At 45.3% G+C, this 12590-nt stretch overlaps 1 long non-coding RNA gene across 1 annotated transcript in view; it reads right to left on the reverse strand.

The window, feature by feature from the left end:
- Positions 1-12005, reverse strand: part of LOC134966982 (uncharacterized) — a 30856-nt gene extending 18851 nt beyond the window's left edge. The window contains exons 1-2 of the long non-coding RNA XR_010188757.1: positions 11865-12005; positions 1063-1106 (exon numbers count right to left, since the gene is read on the reverse strand). This is a non-coding gene — a long non-coding RNA (uncharacterized LOC134966982). The remainder of the gene's footprint in view (positions 1-1062; positions 1107-11864) is intronic.
- Between the last annotated feature and the right edge of the window lie 585 nt (positions 12006-12590).

Genomic DNA, 12590 nt, shown 5'->3' on the forward strand with positions numbered 1-12590 from the left:
ATATTAGCAGCAGACACAGTACAGTGCGGTAGTTCACGGCTGTGGCTACCTCTGTGTCGGCACTCGGCAGCCCGTCCATAATTGTATATACCAGTGACCTAACCGTGGTTTTTTTTTCTTTCTTTATACATACATACTAGTTACGAGTATACTATCTCTTTATCAACCAGTCTATATATTAGCAGCAGACACAGTACAGTGCGGTAGTTCACGGCTGTGGCTACCTCTGTGTCGGCACTCGGCAGCCCGTCCATAATTGTATATACCACCTAACCGTGGTTTTTTTTTCTTTCTTTATACATACATACTAGTTACGAGTATACTATCTCTTTATCAACCAGTCTATATATTAGCAGCAGACACAGTACAGTGCGGTAGTTCACGGCTGTGGCTACCTCTGTGTCGGCACTCGGCAGCCCGTCCATAATTGTATACTAGTATCCAATCCATCCATCTCCATTGTTTACCTGAGGTGCCTTTTAGTTGTGCCTATTAAAATATGGAGAACAAAAATGCCACTCCTAGATGGGCCCGGTGTTTGTGTCGGCCACTAGGGTCGCTAATCTTACTCACACAGCTACCTCATTGCGCCTCTTTTTTTCTTTGCGTCATGTGCTGTTTGGGGAGGGTTTTTTGGAAGGGACATCCTGCGTGACACTGCAGTGCCACTCCTAGATGGGCCCGGTGTTTGTGTCGGCCACTAGGGTCGCTTATCTTACTCACACAGCGACCTCGGTGCAAATTTTAGGACTAAAAATAATATTGTGAGGTGTGAGGTATTCAGAATAGACTGAAAATGAGTGTAAATTATGGTTTTTGAGGTTAATAATACTTTGGGATCAAAATGACCCCCAAATTCTATGATTTAAGCTGTTTTTTAGTGTTTTTGGAAAAAAACACCCGAATCCAAAACACACCCGAATCCGACAAAAATAATTCGGTGAGGTTTTGCCAAAACGCGTTCGAACCCAAAACACGGCCGCGGAACCGAACCCAAAACCAAAACACAAAACCCGAAAAATTTCAGGCGCTCATCTCTATTATTATCATGCCATTTCATACCTGATAAGTAGGTTCTGCTTCTTCATGCTCATTGCGTTCATTCCCTGGAAAATATACCAAAAGTATTACCTGATAAAATACATATAAATTGTAAAATACTTTTCAAGTACAACCAGGGCTGGATTAACAGTGTGGCGTATGGAGTTGCAGCTCCAAGCGCCCAGAGGATCTGCTATGCAGATATACACAGGAAAATGTATGTTTCCTGTTACAGCCTGCCAGAGCCATCTGACCAAGGCCACCTGCCAGTGTCATAACTACCATGTGTGCAGCTGCTATGGGGTCCGGGCTGTTTCCAGGTCCCGCAGCTCCCCCAACACCCACGCCCGCTGGACAGAACGGCTACCGCCAATAGCAAACCCCCTCCCCCAGAGGCTGCAGCCGTGGAGGATGTAGCAGGGAAGCATACTGCAGCAACCATTGTCCCCAGCCTGGCCAGCTCACAGCAACAGAGCAGTGCCGTGATTTACGGGCCTGATGACATAAAGTGCTCGCCCCCATCAAAGACCTGTGCTGTGGTCAGGCAGTGTTTTTTTTTCTCTCTCTCTCTCTTGCTCCTCTCCCTCACTTTCTCTCTCCCTGACACACTCTCTCTCTCTTTCACACTGAATCTGTCTCTATTTCCCTCTCTCTTCCTCTCTCCCTGACACTGTCTCTTTCTCCCTCTCTGACAATGTCTCTCTCTCCCTGACACTGTCTCTCTCCCCCTGACACTCTCATTCTCCATGACACTGTCTCTCTCCCTCTCTCTTTCCCTGACACTGTCTCTCTCCCACTTTCTCTCCTTGACACTGTCTGTCTCTCTCTCCCTCTCTCTGACACTCTCTCCTTGACTCTCTCTCCCTCTCTCTCTCTCCCTCCCTGACACTGTCTCACTCTGACACTGTCTCTATCTCTCTTCTTAACACTGTCTCAATCTCTGACACTGTCTCTCTCCCCCTGACACTGTCTCACTCTCCATGACACTGTCTCTCTCTCCCTCTCTCCTTTGCACTGTGTCTCCCTCCCTCTCTCCCCCTCAGATTAGCAATAGGGTGGATGGAGTTGCAGATCCAGGCCTCCTATCAAAATAGCCCATCGACTCACATGATCTGCTGTACAGGTGTACACAGGATTTTTTTTTCTTCCTGTTACAGCCTGCCAGATACCTACTTCCAGTGGGGTAACTACCACATGTGCAGCTGCTGTAGGGCCTGGGCTGCTTCCATGCCCACCGCTCCCCCTACGCCCATGCCCGATAGACAAAACAGCCGCTGCCAAGAGCAACCCCCCCCCCCCCTACTGGAGGCTGCAGTCATGGAGGATGTAGCAGGGGGCACATTGCAGCAACCATTGCCCCAGCCTGGCCAGCTCCCAGCAGCAGAGCAGTGCCACGGTTCACGGGCCTAATGCCCGTGACCTGTGCTGCAGTCAGATAGTTTTCTCTCTCTTGCTCCTCTCCATCGCTTTCTCTCTATCCCTGTCTCTCTCTCTCCCTGACACTGTCTTTCTCCCACTCTCTCTCTGAGACTGATTCTCATCCTGACACTCTCTCCTCCTGACACTGTCTCTCTCTCCTTGTCTTCCTCTCTCCCTGACACTGTCTTTCTCTCCCCCTGACACTGTCTCCCTCGCACTTTCCATGACACTTTCTCTCTCTTCCTCTCTCTTTCTTTGACACTGTCTCTCCCTTTGTCCTTGACACTGTCTCTCCCTCTCTATCAGACTGTCTCTTTCCTTGACAATGTCTCTCTCTCTCTCTGACACTTTCTTTCTCTTTCCTTTACACTGTTTTACTTCCTGGCACTGTCTTTCTTTCTTTCTTTCTTTCTTTCTTTCTTTCTTTCTTTCTTTCTTTCTTTCTTTCTTTCTTTCTTTCTTTCCCTCCCTGGCATTGTGTTTCTACCCTCCTCTCTCTCTCTCTCTCTCCATGACACTCTCTCTTTCCCTGACACTGTTTCTCTCTGACACTATCTCCCTCTCTCCTTGACACTGTCTCCCTATCCTTCTCTCTTTGTCTTGTTGATACTGTCTGTGTCTCTCTCTCTATGACACTGTCTCTCTTTCCTTGACACTGTCTCCGTAGCACTGTCTTTCTTTCTGACACTGTCTTTCTCCCTCTCTCTCCCTGGCGCTGTCTTTCTTCCCCCCCCCCCCCCCCTCTCCCCCTGACACTGTCTCTCTTTCCCTCTCTGACACTCTGTACTCGATGGACAATTGTCTTTTTTCAACCTTAGTTACTATGTTACTATGTTACTAGCTCTCTCTCCCTGACACTGTCTCTCTCTCTCCCCCTGACTCTGTCTATCTCTCACTCCTCTCTCCCTGATACTCTCAATCTCTACTTGACACTGTCTTTCTTCCTGACACTGTCATTCTCCCTTTCTCTCTCTCCCTGGCACTGTCTTTCGTTCCCTCTCCCCTTTCTCTATCTCCCTGACACTCTCTCTATCTCTCGCCCTGACACTGTCTCTTTCCCTAACACTGTCTATTTCTCACTTTCTCCCTGACACTGTGTCTCTCCCTCTGTCCTTGACAGTGTCTCTCAATCCTTCTCTCCCTCTCTTCGTGACAATGTCTCTCTCTCTCTTCCTCTCCTTGACACTGTTTCTCTCTCTCTCGCTCTTTCTTTCTCATCCCTGACACTGTCTTGCCCTCTCTACTTGACACTGTCTACCTCTCTCTATCTCTCACTGACACTGGGCCTAATTCAGACCTGATTGTAGCAGCAATTTTGTTCGCTTATGGGCAACACCATCTGCACTGCAGGTGTTGAAGATATAACATGTGCAGAGAGAGATAGATTTGGGTGGGGTGTATTCAAACTGAAATCTAAATTGCAGTGTAAAAATAAAGCAGCCAGTATTTACCCTGCACAGAAACAAAATAACCCACCCAAATCTAACTCTCTCTGCACACGTTACATCTGACCCCCCCGCAGTGCACATGGTTTTGCCCAATTGCTAACCTACTTGCTGCTGCGATCAACTCAGAATTACCCCCTCTCTACTTCCGGTTTTGACCTTTATTAAGTCATGGCTAATTAGACAGTCTAGCATGGCTCCCCCAGGGTGAACACGGTGGCGTTTTAACCGCTATAAGTAATGTCCTTGTGGTTACCCTTAGTATATGTTTGGTGGCTTTTTATGCTGACTGAGTTGGTGTTATATCTTCCTGTTTCATTGTGTGATTTATATGAATCTGATCGTAGTGTGATGATGCACGTTTCTTGTGGAAAACTGTAAAGTAAGCAAGTGATTATTGAGTGATGTGCCGTTTGGGCAACAGGCGTTATTAGCAGTGTCAGCAACAGAAATCTTGGGGCCCCATACAGTGATATTGCTGGGGCCCATTCAGATATATATATATAAATACATATATATGCAACGGAATTTGCTGTGCTATATTAGAAACTGATAATAAATAAAAATAAATATACATAAATATACAGGCCAGTACATCAGGAGACGAGGAGGAGGCAGTAGGAGGGCAACAACCCAGCAGCAGGACCGCTACCTCCGCCTTTGTGCAAGGAGGAACAGGAGGAGCACTGCCAGAGCCCTGCAAAATGACCTCCAGCAAGCCACAAATGTGCAGGTGTCTACTCAAACGATCATAAACAGACTCCATGAGGGTGGTATGAGGGCCCGACGTCCACAGGTGGGGGTTGTGCTTACAGCCCAACACCGTGCAGGACGTTTGGCATTTGCCAGAGAACACCAAGATTGGCATATTTGCCACTGGCGCCCTGTGCACTTCACAGATGAAAGCAGGTTCTCACTGAGCACATGTGACAGACGTGACAGAGTCTGGAGACGGCAAGGAGAACGTTCTGCTGCCTGCAACATCCTCCAGCATGACCGGTTTGGCAGTGGGTCAGTAATGGTGTGGGGTGGCATTTCTTTGGGGGCCGTACAGCCCTCCATGTGCTCGCCAGAGGTAGCCTGACTGCCATTAGGTACCAAGATGAGATCCTCAGACCCCTTGTGAGATCATATGCTGGTGCAGTTGGCCCTGGGTTCCTCCTAATGCAAGACAATGCTAGACCTCATGTGGCTGGAGTGTGTCAGCAGTTCCTGCAAGACGAAGGCATTGATGCTATGGACTGGCCCGCCCGTTCCCCAGACCTGAATCCAATTGAGCACATCTGGGATATCATGTCTCGCTCCATCCACCACAGACTGTCCAGGAGTTGGCGGATGCTTTAGTCCAGGTCTGGGAGGAGATCCCTCAGGAGACCATCCGCCACCTCATCAGGAGCATGCCCAGGCATTGTAGGGAGGTCATACAGGCACGTGGAGGCCACACACACTACTGAGCCTCATTTTGACTTGTTTTAAGGACATTACATCAAAGTTGGATCAGCCTGTAGTGTGTTTTTCCACTTTAATTTTGAGTGTGACTCCAAATCCAGACCTCCATGGGTTAATAAATTTGATTTCCATTGATCATTTTTGTGTGATTTTGTTGTCAGCACATTCAACTATGTATAGAACAAAGTATTTAATAAGAATATTTCATTCATTCAGATCTAGGATGTGTTATTTTAGTGTTCCCTTTTTTTTTTGAGCATTGTATATATATATATATATATATATATATATATATGTATACACTAGAGATGAGCGGGTTCGGTTCCTCAGAATCCGAACCCGCCCGAACTTCAGGTTTTTTTACACGGGGCCGAGCTACTCGGATCTTCCCGCCTTGCTCGGTTAACCCGAGCGCGCCCGAACGTCATCATCCCGCTGTCGGATTCTCGCGAGGCTCGTATTATATCGCGAGACTCGGATTCTATATAAGGAGCCGCGCGTCGCCGCCATTTTCACACGTACATTGAGATTGATAGGGAGAGGACGTGGCTGGCGTCCTCTCCGTTTAGACTAGAGTACTAGAGAGAGACACAAATTTTGGGGAGCATATTATTAGGAGGAGTACTACTTGCTGCTGATAGTGTGACCAGTGACCACCAGTTTAATTAATCCGTTCTCTGCCTGAAAAAAAACGATACACAGTGTGACACAGTCACATACCATATCTGTGCTCAGCCCAGTGTGCTGCATCATATGTAATACTGTATATCATTATCTGACTGTGCTGAGTGCTCACTGCTCACACAGCTTAATTGTGGGGGAGACTGGGGAGCAGTTATAGCAGGAGTACATATTTTAAGTACAGTGCACACTTTTGCTGCCAGAGTGCCACTGCCAGTGTGACTGACCAGTGACCACTGACCACCAGTATTGTGATTGTCTGCTGACCACCAGTATATTGTGATTGTCTGCCTGAAAAAGTTAAACACTCGTCGTGTGGTGTTTTTATAAACGCATTCTGCAGACAGTGTCCAGCAGGTCCGTCATTACATAATATATACCTGTCCGGCTGCAGTACTATATATATATATTTTAATTTTATCTCATTATCATCCAGTCTATATTAGCAGCAGACACAGTACGGTAGTCCACGGCTGTAGCTACCTCTGTGTCGGCAGTCGCTCGTCCATCCATAATTGTATACCACCTACCCGTGTTTTTTTTTTTTTTTCTATCTTCTTGATACTAGTAGCTTACTTTAGGAGTCTGCAGTGCTGAGTCTGACAGACAGTGTCCAGCAGGTCCGTCATTACATAATATATACCTGTCCGGCTGCAGTACTAGTGTGATATATATATATATATTTTAATTTTATCTCATTATCATCCAGTCTATATTAGCAGCAGACACAGTACGGTAGTCCACGGCTGTAGCTACCTCTGTGTCGGCAGTCGCTCATCCATCCATAATTGTATACCACCTACCTGTGTTTTTTTTTTCTTTCTATCTTCTTGATACTAGTAGCTTACTTTAGGAGTCTGCAGTGCTGACAGACAGTGTCCAGCAGGTCCGTCATTACATAATATATACCTGTCCGGCTGCAGTACTAGTGTGATATATATATATATTTTAATTTTATCTCATTATCATCCAGTCTATATTAGCAGCAGACACAGTACGGTAGTCCACGGCTGTAGCTACCTCTGTGTCGGCAGTCGCTCGTCCATCCATAATTGTATACCACCTACCCGTGGTTTTTTTTTTTTCTATCTTCTTGATACTAGTAGCTTACTTTAGGAGTCTGCAGTGCTGACAGACAGTGTCCAGCAGGTCCGTCATTACATAATATATACCTGTCCGGCTGCAGTACTAGTGTGATATATATATATTTTAATTTTATCTCATTATCATCCAGTCTATATTAGCAGCAGACACAGTACGGTAGTCCACGGCTGTATCTACCTCTGTGTCGGCAGTCGCTCGTCATCCATAAGTATACTAGTATCCATCCATCTCCATTGTTTACCTGAGGTGCCTTTTAGTTGTGCCTATTAAAATATGGAGAACAAAAATGTTGAGGTTCCAAAAATAGGGAAAGATCAAGATCGACTTCCACCTCGTGCTGAAGCTGCTGCCACTAGTCATGGCCGAGACGATGAAATGCCAGCAACGTCGTCTGCCAAGGCCGATGCCCAATGTCATAGTACAGAGCATGTAAAATCCAAAACACCAAATATCAGTAAAAAAAGGACTCAAAAATCTAAAATAAAATTGTCGGAGGAGAAGCGTAAACTTGCCAATATGCCATTTACCAAACGAAGTGGCAAGGAACGGCTGAGGCCCTGGCCTATGTTCATGGCTAGTGGTTCAGCTTCACATGAGGATGGAAGCACTCAGCCTCTCGCTAGAAAAATGAAAAGACTCAAGCTCGGCCACTAGGGTCGCTTATCTTACTCACACAGCTACCTCATTGCGCCTCTTTTTTTCTTTGCGTCATGTGCTGTTTGGGGAGTGTTTTTTGGAAGGGCCATCCTGCATGACACTGCAGTGCCACTCCTAGATGGGCCCGGTGTTTGTGTCGGCCACTAGGGTCGCTTATCTTACTCACACAGCTACCTCATTGCGCCTCTTTTTTTCTTTGCGTCATGTGCTGTTTGGGGAGTGTTTTTTGGAAGGGCCATCCTGCGTGGCACTGCAGTGCCACTCCTAGATGGGCCAGGTGTTTGTGTCGGCCACTAGGGTCGCTTAGCTTACTCACACAGCTACCTCATTGCGCCTCTTTTTTTCTTTGCGTCATGTGCTGTTTGGGGAGTGTTTTTTGGAAGGGCCATCCTGCGTGACACTGCAGTGCCACTCCTAGATGGGCCAGGTGTTTGTGTCGACCACTAGGGTCGCTTAGCTTAGTCATCCAGCGACCTCGGTGCAAATTTTAGGACTAAAAATAATATTGTGAGGTGTGAGGTGTTCAGAATAGACTGAAAATGAGTGGAAATTATGGTTTTTGAGGTTAATAATACTTTGGGATCAAAATGACCCCCAAATTCTATGATTTAAGCTGTTTTTTAGTGTTTTTTGAAAAAAACACCCGAATCCAAAACACACCCGAATCCGACAAAAAAAATTCGGTGAGGTTTTGCCAAAACGCGGTCGAACCCAAAACACGGCCGCGGAACCGAACCCAAAACCAAAACACAAAACCCGAAAAATTTCAAGTGCACATCTCTAGTATACACACACATATATATATATATATAAATATATATGTCACACACTGTTTGTTACTCCTGATGACGGGTTGATGCCCGAAACGTCAAATTAAAGCACCATTTGCATCTTTCCTCAAGTCTCTGAGTGCCACCTACTTTGCACGTATATATATATATATATATATATATGTGTGTGTGTGTGTGTGGACCCACTAACAACTCCATGCAAAGGGCTAGTATCTGCTGTAAAACTTCTTGCGGAGGGGATGCTAATAATTTTAATATATTTGGTCTACAGTTGAAGAAAAGAAGATAATAACCCATGCATGCATACATATATAAAATCACACAGCTATACACATACATACTATGACACACATGCACACATACTGTAACACGCCTAAACACAAACACGCATGCATATATTCACTCACATATATACATAAAGTCACTTAACTGTATACATTCATATATAGGGTCACACAAATATACATACAGTCACACACAAGCACAGATACATACAGATACATAGCTTACCTCCCAACATTTGGGGATTCATAAGCAGGACTCCCGTATGAAGCTACCAACAAGGGGGCATGACCTAAATGAAAGGGGTGGTGGCCTCGTGGCAGTGCCGTGATCGCGAGTCACGCCCCCATTTGTCGTCACTGAAGGGGGCATGACCAGCGCTCTGTAAGCCGCTGGCATGCCCCCTCTCCCTCTGTATTCACTGAATAGATGCTGTGCGCATGCACACAGCGTCTATTTACAGATGCTCTGCTAAGCAGGGCAGCGATGACAGGAGCCTCCCAACTGCACCCCCCCACCACCACCGCGGGACACTGCTGCCCATGGGTGGGACAGCGGGGCAGTCCCAGAAAAATGGGACTGTCCCGCAAAAATTGGTACAGTTGGGAGGTATGCATAGTCACACACCTGGGTGCTGGGTGCACCGCTCTACAAAGAAACTGAAAGTAAACTACAGCTCCTGACAGCCCTTGCTTCTGGCAGCAAGGGCTGCTGGGAGTTGCAGTTTATTTTGAGTTTCTTCACTGCGAAGCATTGTGCCCGGCTCCTTGCTGGGTGGCAGATACAAGAGTCTGGAGCCTGAGCTCCGCCGGGCTCTAAGCAACCACTACTGGATTCAACTGACTGTCTTGGGGGGGTTCAACTGACTGTCTTGGTGCCCCTCCAATCCAGTGCCCAGGTCACATGCCCACTTAGTTGCGGCCCTGGTTGTAGCAATAAGTGCTGTTAAATGATATACTGTACATGTATTAGGGGATATGAGGTTTTAGAAAGAATAAAGCCTAACAAAACAGCTAGGTAAACTCTGTATAATGAGAACAAGCATGTACTAAAAGTTAAGTCATTATATTAGGAAATTATTCAGGTTATCATGGTACCCAAATATAATAAGGCATAGTAATAGGTGAAATAGTATTTATGACTTAAATTTTTCTCTATGGCACCACTCCTAGGCCATCTTGGTGATCTGTCTAAGACATCTTGTTAGGGGTAGGGGGTGAAGCTTTCTTTGGTCAATGATGGTATCCTGTTTGTGACGCCAAATGTAGTAAGCACCTCCTAGAGGTAACAGAAAACTGTGTTGGGTGTCCATGTTGCTTTCTCCATTGACATGGGGCCTTGTAACATCTGCTATTTTGCCACTGTTGATAATACCATCTGTGGGTTGGATAAAGCCAGCGATGGTCGTGATCCACTGCATATCTACTGCCTTGCAATGGAACACCTCCAGGACCATTCACATTAGCGGACTTTACACCCTTCTCTCCATTTACCACATTCAATTCAACAGGTTCTCCTCCTTTCAGACTTTGGAACTACAGTTAGGATTTTTCTTTTGGATGGCTATGTAGTATACAAAGGGCATGATTCAGATTGGTTGGCATTGCATAGCTGCAATGAAGTGGTTGCACAATACCATACAATAACAATTCAAATGCAGCATGAGGCATCTGTAGGAAATAGACACCTGCTGCATGCATCTGTGATCTGGGAGCTGCATCTAAAGGCGCAGCATCAGATAACCATTGCGACTATCGCGACCATGGGTCATGATGGTCATAGCACGTAGCCAGCCTGCATGAGCTGAAGTTTATCAGACTGGCCACCTGACTTCTTCTGTAGGGTCCAAGAAGTCTGCATATGATGATGCAGAACCTAGGCATGCCTTTTAAATGGGGGCCATACGTTCTGTTTTCTAGAATGGTCCCAGTCACCACCCATGCTTCACCCCTCAGTTAATCATGCTGCAGCTAAGGGGGGAGTGGGAATGATCATGCATTACCCATTCTGCACATGCAGACTCCAAACCTTTAGATTTGTGCGCAAACCATCTGGTTTGCATACAAATCAGAATTAAGTCCACAAACATCTCTCTTGGTGTCATCTTGATTTATGAAGCCATAACCACGTCATACACTGAACCTCACAACTTTACCCCAAATTTTTCTTGCTGTAACCTGGTTCTGCAATATTGTGTTTGGCCCAGCATCTTTGGGTTGTTCTTCCAAGGGTGGACCATAACATCTCTTCCCGAATGCTGGTCCTTGGCCTCAGGAGTTTAAAGACTCTGATTGCCAACAGCAACGCTCAATGTGACCACTTTCATGGCTACACCCACAAACATAGGGGTAAATTTACTAAGGTGGGAGTTTTTTAGAACTGGTGATGTTGCCCATAGCAACCAATCAGATTCTACTTAACATTTGTCTAGCTGCTACTAGAAGATAATAGATACAATCTGATTGGTTGCTATGGGCAACATCACCAGTTCTAAAAATCTCCCACCTTAGTAAATTTACCCCATACTGTATAGTTCTGTGCTAATTTGAAGGATATACTTGTTTTCACTGTTCTTCTCTTTCTCAGAGGGCTTATCCTACAGGAAGTATGTACTGAATATAATACTTCAGAAAATACAGCAAATTAAAAAGTCCATGTAGCAAATATCTATTATTATTATTATTATTATTATTATTATTATTATTATTATTATTTTATCCCTTATTGATATGGCACAACAAGTTCATAAAAAGTATAGTATAAACAAAACAGGACATACATTTCAAACAAGAGTAAAGAAAAAACATAATACAAAACTATACATACTGTACATGGCAGTAAATAACTACACATCTACTGTATGCAGATGTGTAATGTACAATTAATGAATGCAATTGCAAATAATTCCAAATACGTGTGTGTGTGTGTGTGTGTGTGTGTGTGTGTGTGTGTGTGTGTGTGTGTGTGTGTGTTAATAGAACACATAAGCATTTACCTAATTGTTTTGTCTTCATGCATTTCTTTGGAAAATATAGAAGTCCCAGTAAAATAAGGATCATTAGAAGGATTTTACCAGCTCCAATGCCAGCAATAAATTTCAAATCCATATTCTTACAAATAGCCAACTCATCCGGAAGTGCTGAACAAGGGGCTGGTGGGGGTGAAGATACAAAATACAATAATTACAGTATCAAACACTGAGGATTTACTGCATTGAGATAATATATTTTTGTAGAAAATAACACCAGGATATCTGCTGCAGTTCATTTATGTTATTTCGGTGGTTTCGCACATAATACACTAAATTAATAAAAACACCAAATAATTTAAATGCCTACATTTTATTCCAGTTTCATACAGTACTTCCCATCATGCTTGACATTGAAATTGGGAGTCATGCGCACAGCAAAGTCGCATGCGCCCAAAAGGGGGGGGCGGTGCTCAGAAAAAGGAGGCATGGCCTTGCTGGAATGTCGCTATCACGAGCCACATCCCTGTTTTCCCCACTGTGGGGGCATGTCCAGTACTCTGGGAGCAACTACCCATGCCACCTCTCCCTCTCACCTGTAAATAGATGCTGCTAAGCAGAACAGTGAGTGGCAGGGGTCGTCCCAACTGCCTACCCACCGTGGGACATTGTGGTCCACGGGAGGAGCAGAGGTACAGCATCCAAAAAATGGGACTGTCCGGCGAAAATTGGGACAGTTGAGAGGTATGCAGC

Source organism: Pseudophryne corroboree, chromosome 10 (assembly GCF_028390025.1).
Source record: "Pseudophryne corroboree isolate aPseCor3 chromosome 10, aPseCor3.hap2, whole genome shotgun sequence".
Classification (NCBI taxonomy): Eukaryota; Metazoa; Chordata; class Amphibia; order Anura; family Myobatrachidae; genus Pseudophryne; species Pseudophryne corroboree.